This window comes from Podarcis raffonei, chromosome 12, assembly GCF_027172205.1.
Source record: "Podarcis raffonei isolate rPodRaf1 chromosome 12, rPodRaf1.pri, whole genome shotgun sequence".
NCBI lineage: Eukaryota > Metazoa > Chordata > Lepidosauria > Squamata > Lacertidae > Podarcis > Podarcis raffonei.
This window is the reverse complement of record NC_070613.1, coordinates 1,656,501-1,669,781: the sequence shown is the minus strand read 5'-3', so window position 1 is coordinate 1,669,781 and position 13,281 is coordinate 1,656,501. Positions and strand designations below refer to the sequence as shown.

Genomic DNA, 13,281 nt, shown 5'->3' with positions numbered 1-13,281 from the left:
TGAAAATACCCTCCAGAGATGACCACCTCTTGAAGGCAGCTGCTTTTCAGTGGGGAGGGGGCTGATGCCAACCACTTCCAGCGCCTCCCCCTTCACCCAGCGGACTCTCTCCCACTTGCTTCCTTCTGCTGCTGCTGAATGTCGCCATTTCAGGCCCCCCCTCCCCGGAACCTCCCCACTCAGAAGCCCTCGAGAAGCCACTGTCTGTCAGTGTGGACAATACTAATCTAAATGCACCAGTCAGTCTGGTTCAGGACAAAACAGCTTCCTTTTTTCTCCATGTGAACTGGGGCAGGGGGCACAGCTCAGCAGCTGAGCATCTGGTTTGCATAGAGATGGTCTTGGGTTCAACCGCTGGCAACTCCAGGTGGGGCATGGCTGAGCCAGGTGACATCTCCTTGCAAAAGGAGCTTTGGATGTTCCTAATAATAATAATAATAATTATACCCCGCCTTCCCCAGCCAAGACCGGGCTCAGGGTGGCTAACACCAAATATAAAAACAATTGATTGAAATACAGCTTAAAAAACAAGATTAAAACACAACATTAAAACATTAAAATGCAGCCGCATTTCAGTGGAAACTCAATCAAAAACTTTTTTGGGGATAAAAATGTCAAGTCTTCACCAAGTCTAACTATCCAGACTGGTCCTATATGGGCCAGGAAAAAGCCAGGGAAGTCCCCAAATAGGAGCCCCCTAAGACAAGAAAGCCAACGGTACCTTCTTTGTGACGCCTCTGGAGCTTGAAGAAGACTCTCGTGTTCAATGGTCCCTCTGCTCTGCAGTTTCTTCTCTCCCTCTCTGTCAATGGCCGACTCTGTTCTGAGCTGAATAAAATGGAGATGGCAGGCATGAGCTCCACACCCCCCCCCCAAAAAGCATTTCTTGGCTAGCAGCCAGATCATGTTCTGAGAAGCCAAAACAGCTTCCCAGAATTGCATTTCTGTTTCTATTGGCTACAGGAGAGGACAAAACTGCCCTCTGGGAGGATAATTTCAGAGGAGCTGCATTTGGTCTCCTGCAGTTCTTGGAGAAGCACCCAAGAGCAGCAGCAGCAGGAGGAGACCCACACGGAGGGAGATCCGCACGGAGAAAGACCCACACCTCAGAAGGACCACAGGTTGGTATTTGGGAGAGGGAGCAGCAGCCACAAGGTCTGACTTTAAGTCTCCTGTATTTCAACCTGCCTCAGAGATGCTCAAGGTCTGCTTTGTTTGACCTTTTGTTAGAGACTGAGTCAGAGCTCTCAGAAGCAAAACTTTGGCTTCTAGGGGTTTTAAAGTTTATTTTTAAAAGAACATGTCCTCCCCCGCCCCGCCCCCCCCCCGGCAGAATTGCCTGCAATTTGCAGACATGGAGACTGACAAATCCCAAAATTAGAGCTGTCGGGGGGGGGTTGGTACAAAAAGACAAAGAAAAAGTCCATCAATGTCCCTTTCATTCTGTGGCCCTTGTGCATATAGTTGCTTAAAATACTTCTGAAAACAATTTCTAATCTCATTTGGATTGCTTATGTCTTTTCCTTCTACTTCCAGGTTTGTAATTGTATTTAATTTTTGTCTTTTTTTCAGTTGCCAAGCCAGTAATTTCCCACATTTGTCCGCCGATTCAAATGTCTTCTGTCTCATTTGTTTAATTTTCCATTCTATTTCCTGATTCATCAATTCCATATATTGTGTTTGATAAATCTTTATTTCTCTCAGAATCTCTTGTGACTTCGGCTTGGCTCTCAATTTTTTCTCACCTTCTTTAATTTTCTCCAAAATTTTATCTTTTTTCTCATTTTGCCTTCTCTTTTTTAATGCATTCTGTTGTATCAAAAACCCTCTCATCACAGCTTTACTTGCGTCCCAGATTACTCTTTTTTCCACATTTGTTGGCAAATTTAATTCAAAATAGTCTTTTAAAGTCTTTTGGGCCTTGTTGTATACTTCTTCATCTCTAAATAAGGTGTCATTCATCCTCCATCTGAAGGTGCTGGTTGTTGTTAGCTTCATCTCCATCTTTACAGCATTATGGTCAGAGCAAGTTTTAGGGCAGATCTCCACTTTTTTTATCTTTGGTGCCATTCTTCTAGTAGTCCAAATTTGGTCAATTCTGGTCCATGTCATCTTGGCTTCAGAGAAAAATGTTCCCTCTCTCTCCAAAGGGTTCTTAGTTCTCCAAATATCGATCAAATCCATATTATCAGTCATTTCAAAGAAAGTTTTTGGTAGTCTACCATCTTTGGTGACTACCTGTTTTTGCGCCTTGTCCATATTAGTAGATACAACTCCATTCATGTCCCCCATCAAAATTATATTATAGTCCATAAAGTCCATCAAAGTCTCATGCAACTTCTTGAAAAATTCCGACTTCCCCTCATTTGGTGCATACACACCTACAATCAAAAATTTTTCTCCTTGAAACTGAATTTCAATAGCCAAATATCTTCCTTGTTCATCTTTAAGAATAAATTTCGGTGAAAGTTTCTCTTTTGCGTAGATCACCACTCCTCTCTTTTTAACTTTATCAGACGAGATAAATTCTTGCCCTAATCTTTTATTAGCAAGTATTTTCCTGTGTAGCCTCGTAACATGTGTTTCTTGTAAACAAATCAAGTCCAAATGTTCTTTCTTTAATATGTGAAAAATCTCCTTTCTCTTTCTAGGAGAGTTCAGTCCATTACAATTCCAACTTAGAAGTTGCAGAGACATGATTGGTTAATTAGTTTTCCCTCCTACTGCACCAAGTTGTTGTTCTTCTTCTGTCGGTGGCTTGTCTCTCCCTAAGCCGGAGCGTCCAGATATCAAATTTGCTATCTCCAAGAGTCCTTTTCCTGACACCAATAAGTCCTCACCAGATTCCACTTCCTTCTGTAGGTCCTCTTCGTGATCTTTCAAAAACTTGTCCTTATCGTTTACTGTCCTTATTCTTATTTTCTTTCCTCTATATTTAAAAGATAGGCCTTGGGGGAATTCCCACCTGAAGATTATTTTATTTTTTCTCAGCAAGGCAACTAGGTCTCTGTAGTAGGCCCTTACCTCCAGAATGTGTTTAGGTATGTCTTTGAAGATTTCCACAAAGGTATCCTCGATTTCCAAGGTTCTTTGATAATGTAGGTTCAATATTTTATCCCTTTCTTCCTTTGTTTTTAAGGTAATCAGACAATCTCTTGCTTTGTTCTTTCCTTGTCTTCTGCCGAGTCTGAATGCACTCACTATCTTAAATTCTTCCTCCCCCAGATCCTTCTGCCAAAATTGTGACAATTCTTTTGTGAGAAATTCTGCCAAGTTATCTTTCTCACTTTCTGGCACACCTCTTATTCTTAAATTTCTCGCCTTTCTTTCAAGTTCTATCATGGACAGTGTCAAATCATGCTCTTCTAACTTTTTATATACCGGTGGAATCTGTTCCTGAACAACAGTTGCAATTTCCTTGGCCTCTTCAGCCAGTTTTCTAGTTGAAGCCAATTCTTCCAGTAGTTTTTCAATAGACTGTGTATTAGAGTTCACCTTTTTCCCTAGTTCATTAATACTTGAGGTATTCAAATTAATACTTGAGGTGTTCACATCAATTTTTGCAGAAGCCTCAGCTACTTGTCTATTTGTCTCTTCCACCTTATTGGCCAACTTCTCCAAAGATGCATCAATCTTACCCAATGCTTGGGCCAAAAGTTCATCAGTTGACATAACCTTTAATTTTACCTGTGGGGCAACAGCTCCTGCTGTGCCCGCTACACCCCCTGTTGAAGGCCTTCTTGTAGTGTCAGCTTTGTAGTGTCTACCAGACCTGGTAGTTTTTTCCTGTGTCAACTCTGTTTTTTTATCATCTGCCATAACACTCACATACACTCCCAAGGTCAGTCACATACTTGGAGAATTTGTTTGGGGGAAAGGAGAAATTTTCCCACAGCAGTACTTGTTGTCTAGAATGTCATTGCAACATAGTCACCTCTAGGGGTCACAAGTCCAACTTCTTGTTGCAACTTTATAACAAATAAAGTTCTAATAAAGTCCCAGTATCTTAGTATCTTAGTATCAAGTTTTCAGTCCCAAAAGGTTACTTTCATTTCCAAAGTATTTTATCCACACTGTATCCTTTGCAGAGCTAAATCAAACTTTTTTTCCACTCTCCATTTGACAGTTCCCTCTAATCGGCTTCCCTGTCATAGGCAGTCCGTTCCCAGGTTTTAAATTCAGCAGATATATTTTAAAATTTCCTTTCCTTGCAGGGCAAATATCTTTCAAGTGTCTCCCCACTGTTCCTGCCAACAGTGGGGAAATTTTCCTTTTTAATGCTGGATTTTAATCCTTCCAAAAACTCGTCTTTCTTAGTCACAGCTTTACAGTCTCTTTGCTTTTGATCTGTTTACAGTCCGGGAAGGCAGACTTCCTGTTTTTACCTTTCCCGTTTCGGCCGAATTCTTTAATAATTTTCTTCCGAATATATGTCAAAATCCTACTCACGGGTAGTTGTTTTTCAAGTCCAATTATCCAGTAAAGAAATCAGCGCTCTCCGACCCTGGCTGTGCGGCTTCACTTCGCGGAGACGTAGACAGCTCTCAGCTCCGCACCCCTCACCCCCGGTCCGATCCGGAGCCTTTAAAAAGGCTCCTTTGCAGCGGAGGAGGGCGCAAATGGAGCCCGCCGAGCCTTCAGTTCACAGGCTTCCCTGCCTGTGATTTTTTTCGGGTCCACACCAGGGATTTTTCGGCACACAGCTTCTCCCTGCAAGAAAGAAATCTCTCCATTGAACTGGATAGAGAAAGGAGAGACAGAGGAAAGAGAAAGGGTCCCTCTGAAAAATCAATCCTTCGTTGGCATCTCTTCCCAAATCACTGAATTCAGGGATCAAGACCTCGGCTTGCCGGTCAAAGTGGAATCTCCCCCTTCCCTCCTCTGTTCTCTCCAGCCCATCCGCACTTAAACTCAGAGCAAGGGAATCTTTCGCCATGAGGGAGAATCAGCTCAGCTGCACTGCATGCAGAAGGTCCGAGGTTTGATCCCCGGCCTCTCCGGGTGGGGCTGGGGGAGAGACTTGGGCCTGGGAAGCGCCTGCCAGTCAGTGCAGGAGACATTGCGCGAGACGGAGCGATGGCCCAACTCTGCGCAAGGCGACGTCTGGGGTTCCCAAATGCAGAAAGAGAACTCTCTCTCTCTCTCTCTCTCTCTCTCTCTCTCTCTCTCTCTCTCGTGTGGACCAGGGACTCGGTTCAGAGGGGAATAAAACGGAGAGGGGCGAATCCAGCCCCCCTCTCACCCTGCAGTGCCACCAAATATTTCTGGCTAGCAGCCCATGAGCCCTTTCTGATAAGTCAGGGAGGTTTCTCTGACTTGTTTCTCATTCACCAAAAGAGAATTGCCAAGCGGAGACGACTCTACTCGCCCCATTGTGTCTTCCGCCGCGCTTGCAGAAGCACCCGAGAGGCAGAGGAACCCCACACTTCCCTCGGACCCACAGCTTGGTGCTGGGGAGGCGTGAGCGGCAGCTGCAAGAGTTGAAGGTCCGAGTCTGCAGGTTTGGGAAGCAGATCAGTCTGTTTTGGAGATGCTCTGTGTCTTTCCTGTTTGCCTTTTTGAAATATACTCAGAGTCGCAAAGTGATTTCATGCTCTTTATTCAGCTCATAGTGGTGAGGAGGAATGAATGAAAGTCCCCTCTAAGTATCTGCTTTCTATACATTATTTACACAATGGGCTGCACATGATTGGCTAATTCTGGAATTCTACTGTAAGCCAATCAGGTTGTGGATTCACTTCTATCTGGAGCATGATTGGGTGTTTCCTGCCAACCAATCATACTGCTGCATTGTTCTAGGACCAATCAGACTGCTGCATTCTGAATCCTATTGTTCTAGGACCAATCAGACTGCTGCCTTTTGGATCCTATTGTTCTAGGACCAATCAGACTGCTGCAGTTTGGATCCTATTCAACTCAGTACATAACACCCCTCCCCTCTAAGTTCCAGTCCTGCCCGGGAGGTCGCATTCATAGTCCTCAAGGTACGCCGGCGGCCTACGTGTGCGTTGCGGCCCGGGGTGTTCCCTGGTCCGGGGTTCAGGTTCTGGCTCGTGTTCCAAGGATGCTGGCTGTGATGGGGCTGTTTGGTCTGGCGCAACCGGCTCGCTCAGTCGTGGTTCTGGTTCCGGTGTCCTTTCGGCCTCACGGGTCCTCTCTGTATTTACTGATTCTGCCTCTCCTGCTGGCCCCTGCTGCTCTATGGGCCTCACTGCCCCACTGTTCCCTTGGGACTCCTCTGACCTGTCCTCCTCCTCCTGGTTTTCTCCCGGGAATCGTCGCCGTATCTGGTCGCAGTGGCGGCGCCAGCATTGCTCCCCATCTGTTAGCACCTCGTACGACACGGGGCCAGTGACCCTGGTGACTGTGGCGGGTACCCATGCAGGGCCTGCCCCAAAATTCTTTGCGTACACTGGGTCCTGGGCCTCGAAGGTCCGGGGGTTCCTGCCTTCCCCCACCACTACCTCATCCTGAGCTCTATCGGGGTGAAGGCGGTCCAATCTGATTGCAAGGCGCCGACCCATTAGTAGTTCAGCGGGGCTCCGGCCAGTCGTTGAACTGGGGGTGCTGTGCTGTGCTAGAAGGAATGTGGCAAGGCGGTACTCCCAATCCCCTTGCGTCATGCGACGAAGGGTGTCCTTGGTGGTCCGCACCATGCGTTCTGCTTGGCCATTGGTGGCCGGGTGGAATGGCACCGAATGGATGTGGCGGATAGCGTTCTGCGCTGTGAAGGTTTGGAATTCTCCTGACGTAAATGCAGTCCCGTTGTCTGAGACGAGAGTGTCAGGGAGCCCGTGGGTTGCAAACAGCCTGCGTAGTACCCGGATGGCTGCGGACGTAGAAGTGGACGGTACCAGTGCGACTTCCAGCCATTTGGTGTAGGAGTCCACCACTATGAAGAATGTTTTCCCCTGAAAGGGGCCAGCGAAGTCCACATGCAGGCGTGACCATGGTGCTCGGGCGGACTCCCAGGACTGGACTGGGGCCCTTGGGGGATCTGGGCGGGATTCTTGGCAGGCCTGGCAGTGTTTGACCCAGGCCTCTATCTCTCCGTCGATCCCCGGCCACCACACATAACTCCTGGCAAGGGCCTTCATTCTTACTACCCCTGGGTGTGTCTCATGTAGGGCTGTGAGGACCCTTTTGCGGAGGGGCTGGGGAACAACGACCCTGCTTCCCCATAACAGGCACCCCTTGTGGGCCGACAGTTCATGTTTGCGGGTTGCGTAGCCGGCGAATTCTGGCCCGGGGCTGCTGCTGGGCCATCCCCTCCACACCCAGTCCAGGACCCGGGAGATGACCCTATCTTTCTTGGAATGGTGTGCAACTTCTTGTGCCTGAATGGGGCGCTCGGGAAGCAGCTCCAGGCTCATAGCCTCTTGTGCACGTGCTGGGTCGGGGCCTGTTTCCGGTAGTGGTAGCCTGCTGAGGGCGTCTGCATGGCCCATCGCCTTCCCAGGGCGGTGAATCAGTGCATACTGGTAGCTGGCAAGGAAAATTGACCACCTGAGGACGCGAGGAGACAGCACTTGGGGGGTCTGCTTTTCGGGGGCAAACAAGCCAAGCAACGGCTTGTGGTCAGTCACCACGGTGAAGGGCCGCCCTTACAAGAAATCATGGAATTTTTTTACTCCCTTCACGATTGCCAGACCCTCCTTGTCGATTTGGGAGTAGTTCCGCTCGGTTGCGTTGAGTGTCTGGGAAAAGTATGCCACCGGTACCTCTCTTCCATCCGGGAGTTGGTGTCCCAGGACAGCGCCAATGCCATAGGGTGAGGCGTCGCATGCTAGCACCACCGGCAGCCTCTCGTCGAAGTGTGCCAAGACCGAGTTTGAGACAAGCAAGTCCTTGACTGCCTGGAATGCGGCCTTCTGGCGCTGGCCCCACACCCAAGGGGCCCGCTTGTCCAGGAGTCTGTGTAGGGGCTCCGCTACCGCTGCCTTGTGGGGAAGGAAGGAATGGTAAAAGTTCAATAGTCCCAAGAAGGCCTGAAGTTCAGTCTTGTTCTTGGGCGCTGGGGCATCACAAATGGCCCGTACCTTGTCCCCAGTCGGGTGGACCCCTTCTGCGTCCACCATAAATCCCAGAAAGTCCATCTGAGGCACTCCTAGTAGACATTTTTCCCGCTTCACCTTGAGACCTGCCGTCTGGAAATGGTGCAGAACGGTGCGGAGGCGGTCCTCAGACTCCTCTGGTGTGGGCCCGGCAATCAACACATCATCGAAGAAGGGGGTGACACCGGGAATCCCTTTAAGGAGAGAGTCCATTAGATTCTGGAATATGCCTGGTGCCACGCTGACACCGAATTGCAGCCGCTTTACCCTGAACGCTCCTCTGTGCATCACAATCGTCTGTGCCTCTGTTGTGGCCTCATCTACTGGCAGCTGTTGATATGCTTGGGCCAGGTCCAGCTTGCCAAAAATTTTCGACCCAGCCAGGGTAGCAAGGACATGGCTGACCACTGGCACTGGGTATGCATGGGCCGTGAGGGCCTTGTTTATGGTACATTTGTAGTCTGCACAGATGCGGACCGAACCATTAGGCTTGACGTGTGTAACGATTGGGGTTTCCCAGGGGGCATTAGGCACCGGCTCCAGCACTCCTTGCTCCACGAGTTGGTCCAATTCCTCGTCTATACGGGGTTTCAGGGTGAACGGGACCCGGCGGGCCTTGAGCCTGACCGGTCGTACTGCAGGGTCAAGCTGTAGAGCAATGGGGGGGCCCGTATACTGTCCCAATTTCCCATCGAAAACCCCCGGAAATTCCTTGCATATGGCATCCACGTCCACTTGTAAGGTAGTGTGGTTCACCCCGGTGACGGCTAGCCCCAGTGGTCCAAACCATGCCAATCCCAGTAAGCTAATGTAGGGGCCCTTGACCACAAGCAAGTCCAGTTGCCGCGTCCGCCCTCGGTACTGCACCCTGAAGGTCCCCACCCCCATTGTGGGGACCTTACGTTTCTGGAAGTCCCGGAGGGTGAATGGGGCCGGCCTGAGTTTGGGACCCCCAGTAGGACACAGTTTCCTTAAGGTCCTTGCCGAGATTATGGATAGAGTTGAACCCGTGTCAAGCTCCATGCGGCATGGGGCCCCCTCTATCTGTACCTCTACATAAATTTTCTCTACGTTGGGGTGGGGCAACTGGTATACCTGGAAGTCCGTGAGCTCCGTTGAGTTGCCTTGGTGCGTTGGGCCCCGGGACCTGGGGCTCTTGGATTGGTCATCTGATGCCTGGCATCGGGTGGGCCGAGCCCGACACACCCGGGCGATGTGTCCCAATTTTCTGCACTGCCTGCACTCTGCGTTGCGGAAACGGCAGGTCCTCCTCTCATGACTTTCTCCACAGCTTGCGCAGTTCCCTGCTTCTCGTCGAGGCAGCTGTGGTATGTGGGCTGCTTGAGTGCGCTGCTGTACTCGGTGCACCTCCTCCCTGTTGGATCCTGAGTCGTCGGTGAGGTCTTCGTGGTGGACCCTCGGTTGGGACGGCTGGCTCGGCCGTGCCTCTTGTGTCGACCTCTTGGCAGCTTCCGTTGCCAGGGCCTCCTCCAGAGCGACCTGGAACGTTAGGTTCTTCTTAGCGTAGAGGCGTCGTTGCAGCTTCTCATCCTTCAGGCCACCGACGAGGCGGTCACGAAGCATGTTCTCCAGCTCTGAGAAGTTGCAGAACCGGGCAGCTTGGCGGAGAGAGGTCACAAACCCAGTTATGGTTTCCCCAGGGGCTTGCCACTTTGCGTAGAAGGCATTTCGACGAGCCACCACTGAGGGCTGTGGCGAAAAGTGCCCCTTCAGCTGTTCCATTATTGTTTTGTATGGAACAGTAGCAACGTCTTCAGGCGCAAGGAGAGCCCGGGCGATTTCAAACGTCTCCTCTCCGCAGACGCTGAAGAATATTGCCCTCTTCTTGGAGTCTTCTTCCTAGGTGACTCCTTTGGCTTCTAGGAGGAAGGTGAAACGGGAGGCGTACGCTTCCCAGTCTCCAGATGCTGGGTTGAACGGCGAGAAGCTGCTGTCGGTTGCCATTCTGAGTTCCTTGTGTCCCGGAGCTGAAGCCTGGATACACGGTGCGAGGCAGCGGTGCGGCAGGTGGCGGTGCTGCGGTGCTGTGTGTGGCAGTCAGCTCAGCGGGATCCCACCTTCGTCGCCAGTGAAATATACTCAGAGTCGCAAAGTGATTTCATGCTCTTTATTCAGCTCATAGTGGTGAGGAGGAATGAATGAAAGTCCCCTCTAAGTATCTGCTTTCTATACATTATTTACACAATGGGCTGCACATGATTGGCTAATTCCGGAATTCTACTGTAAGCCAATCAGGTTGTGGATTCACTTCTATCTGGAGCATGATTGGGTGTTTCCTGCCAACCAATCATACTGCTGCATTGTTCTAGGACCAATCAGACTGCTGCATTCTGAATCCTATTGTTCTAGGACCAATCAGACTGCTGCCTTTTGGATCCTATTGTTCTAGGACCAATCAGACTGCTGCAGTTTGGATCCTATTCAACTTAGTACATAACACTTTTAATTTGGACTCTTGTTAGATATGTGGAAAACGCAGCTTTGTTTCCGCCCCCTCCTCCCACCCCCTACAATTGTGGCTCTCGAAATGGCTGTAACATTCTTTCCCCTTTCCGTCCTGTGAAACTTTTAGGCGAAGGAGCCTCTCCTCACAGAGTTAAGCCTGCCAACCTGCAGGCAGAGCCGGCCAGGCAGTGGCCCCCAAACTGGGAGGTACCACCCCGTGCTTGGGGGTTGGGGGGCGGTGGGATTGCCTAGGGGGCAGCAGGGGGCGCTGGAGGTCAAATGGCTTTGAAAAGCTGGTATCACTGAATCAAGTTCACCAGTATGGTTGAGTGAATTAAACGAAATAGTTCTGATTGATTGTGCAATGGTTGCTGTCCTGCAAAATGTTACTGGGTTACTACCTAGCTTAGTGGGCTGTGCAAAATGCTATTCTGAATAATACTTTTTTATACAGTAGATTAGGGGGCAATGGAGATGGGTTTATGGGACCAAGAGGGGGTGGCCCAGAAAAGTTTGGGTTTTCGCACAGGGAACCTTTCAAAGGGCATTTGTAAAGAACTCTGGAGTGGGGGGTTTTCTGTCAAAAATGGCTGCAATCTGCTGACATGGTCACCCTTTCTAAGGGTCTGGCAGTTTCCCACAATGAATTTCTTCAATGGTTGAACAAATTGGCTTCAAAAGTCTGTTCTCGGGGGCAAAGTTAGCCTTTTTTTCCACCCGGGTCTGTGAGTAGTAGTGAGGATATTTACTCTGGTGGGAAACCCCATTAAGTTCTGTGGAACTTACTCCAGGAAAATGTGGGAAAGACCCCTGTACAGTGGTACCTCGGGTTACAAACTCTGCTAACTCCGAAGCAGAATCATAGAATCATAGAGTTGGAAGAGACCACAAGGGCCATCGAGTCCAACCCCCTGCCAAGCAGGAAACACCATCAGAGCACTCCTGACATATGGTTGTTAAGCCTCTGCTTAAAGACCTCCAAAGAAGGAGACTCCACCACACTCCTTGGCAGCAAATTCCACTGTCAAACAGCTCTTACTGTCAGGAAGTTCTTCCTAATGTTTAGGTGGAATCTTCTTTCTTGTAGTTTGGATCCATTGCTCCGTGTCCGCTTCTCTGGAGCAGCAGAAAACAACCTTTCTCCCTCCTCTATGGGACATCCTTTTATATATTTGAACATGGCTATCATATCACCCCTTAACCTCCTCTTCTCCAGGCTAAACATGCCCAGCTCCCTTAGCCGTTCCTCATAAGGCATCGTTTCCAGGCCTTTGACCATTTTGGTTGCCCTCCTCTGGACACGGTCCAGTTTGTCAGTGTCCTTCTTGAACTGTGGTGCCCAGAACTGGACACAGTACTCCAGATGAGGTCTGACCAGAGCAGAATACAGTGGCACTATTACTTCCCTTGATCTAGATGCTATACTCCTATTGATGCAGCCCAGAATTGCATTGGCTTTTTTAGCTGCCGCGTCACACTGTTGGCTCATGTCAAGTTTGTGGTCAACCAAGACTCCTAGATCCTTTTCACATGTACTGCTCTCAAGCCAGGTGTCACCCATCTTGTATTTGTGCCTCTCATTTTTTTTGCCCAAGTGCAATACTTTACATTTCTCCCTGTTAAAATTCATCTTGTTTGTTTTGTCGCTTCCTTTTGTAAATCTTCTTCAAAATCTCTCAGAAATTTTTCCTTATCTTCCACTGATCTGATTCTGAACTTTTTTCCTTTAAATGTAAAGGACAGTCCCTGGGGGAACTCCCATCTGAAAGCAATAGAATTCCTTCTCAGCAAGGCCACCAAGTCTCCGTAGTTAGTTCTCAAATCCAAAAGATGTTTCGGAATATCTTTAAAAATCTCCACTCTGGACTCATTAATCTCTAGGGTCTTCTGGAAGTGAGCACCCAATATTTTGTCTCGTTCCTCTTTCGAACGAAGGGTCACCAAACAGTCTCTCACCCTGTTTTTCCTCCCTCCTCTTCCAAGTCTGAAGGCGCTCACTATCTTAAAATCTTTATCCAGCTCCAAATTCCAAAATTTCTCAAATTCCTGTGAAAGATAGTCATTCAAATTATCTTTCTCAAGTTCTGGCACCGCCCTGATCCTCAGGTTTGTCTGCCTCTCTCTCAATTCGACCATGGACAATAAGGCCTGGTGGTCCCCAATCTGTTTACGTATTGGTTTAATTTCTTCCTCCACAGCCACAGCTTTTTCTTTTGCCTCCTCAGCTATTTTCCTAGTAGTCGCAGATTCCTCCAACAGTTTTTCTATAGCTTTAGTATTTGAGTTGATGCTAGCTGTGTTCCCTTTAATTTCAGCTGACTGATCTGAGACCTGTTTACTTAGGCCTTCCAATTTTTCATAGATTTTATTCAACACAGATGTAAATTCCCCTTCTGAGGCCATTCCTTTTGGCTCAATTTGCCCTGAGTCTTCCTCCTGAGTCACAGGGAGGCCAGGCACAGATGCCCTGCGTTGCTGGGAGACTGAGGTAGATTGTTGCACTTTGACCTTAGATCTTGTTGCTCTTTGGTCAGTCATTCCCCTTTATCTTCAGTCAAGGTCAGTTCCCACAGTCAAGCCTTGCAATGGAAAGTCCCCAAAGTTAGCAGTGGAAAATTCCCCCAGTCAGATACTGTCTTCAGTAGTCCTCTAGGGGGACACAGTAACCACCATTGGATTCTCAGTAACCAAATAACAAAGTCTTTTTATAACTTTCCGTGTCCCCTCTTTAATTGAAACTAAGTATTCAGTTCAAAGGAGA

The 13,281-nt window shown here is 48.8% G+C and overlaps 2 protein-coding genes across 2 annotated transcripts in view; one reads left to right on the top strand and one right to left on the bottom strand.

Annotated features, from left to right (window-relative positions):
- LOC128398360 (GTPase IMAP family member 8-like) overlaps positions 1-13,281 on the bottom strand; it is a 214,977-nt gene that overhangs the window by 110,683 nt on the left and 91,013 nt on the right. The gene's annotated exons all lie outside the window — the stretch shown is intronic.
- LOC128424301 (GTPase IMAP family member 4-like) overlaps positions 903-13,281 on the top strand; it is a 110,852-nt gene continuing 98,473 nt past the window's right edge. The window contains exon 1 of the mRNA XM_053410326.1: positions 903-1,121. The gene's annotated coding sequence lies outside the window, so the exon portion shown is untranslated. The remainder of the gene's footprint in view (positions 1,122-13,281) is intronic.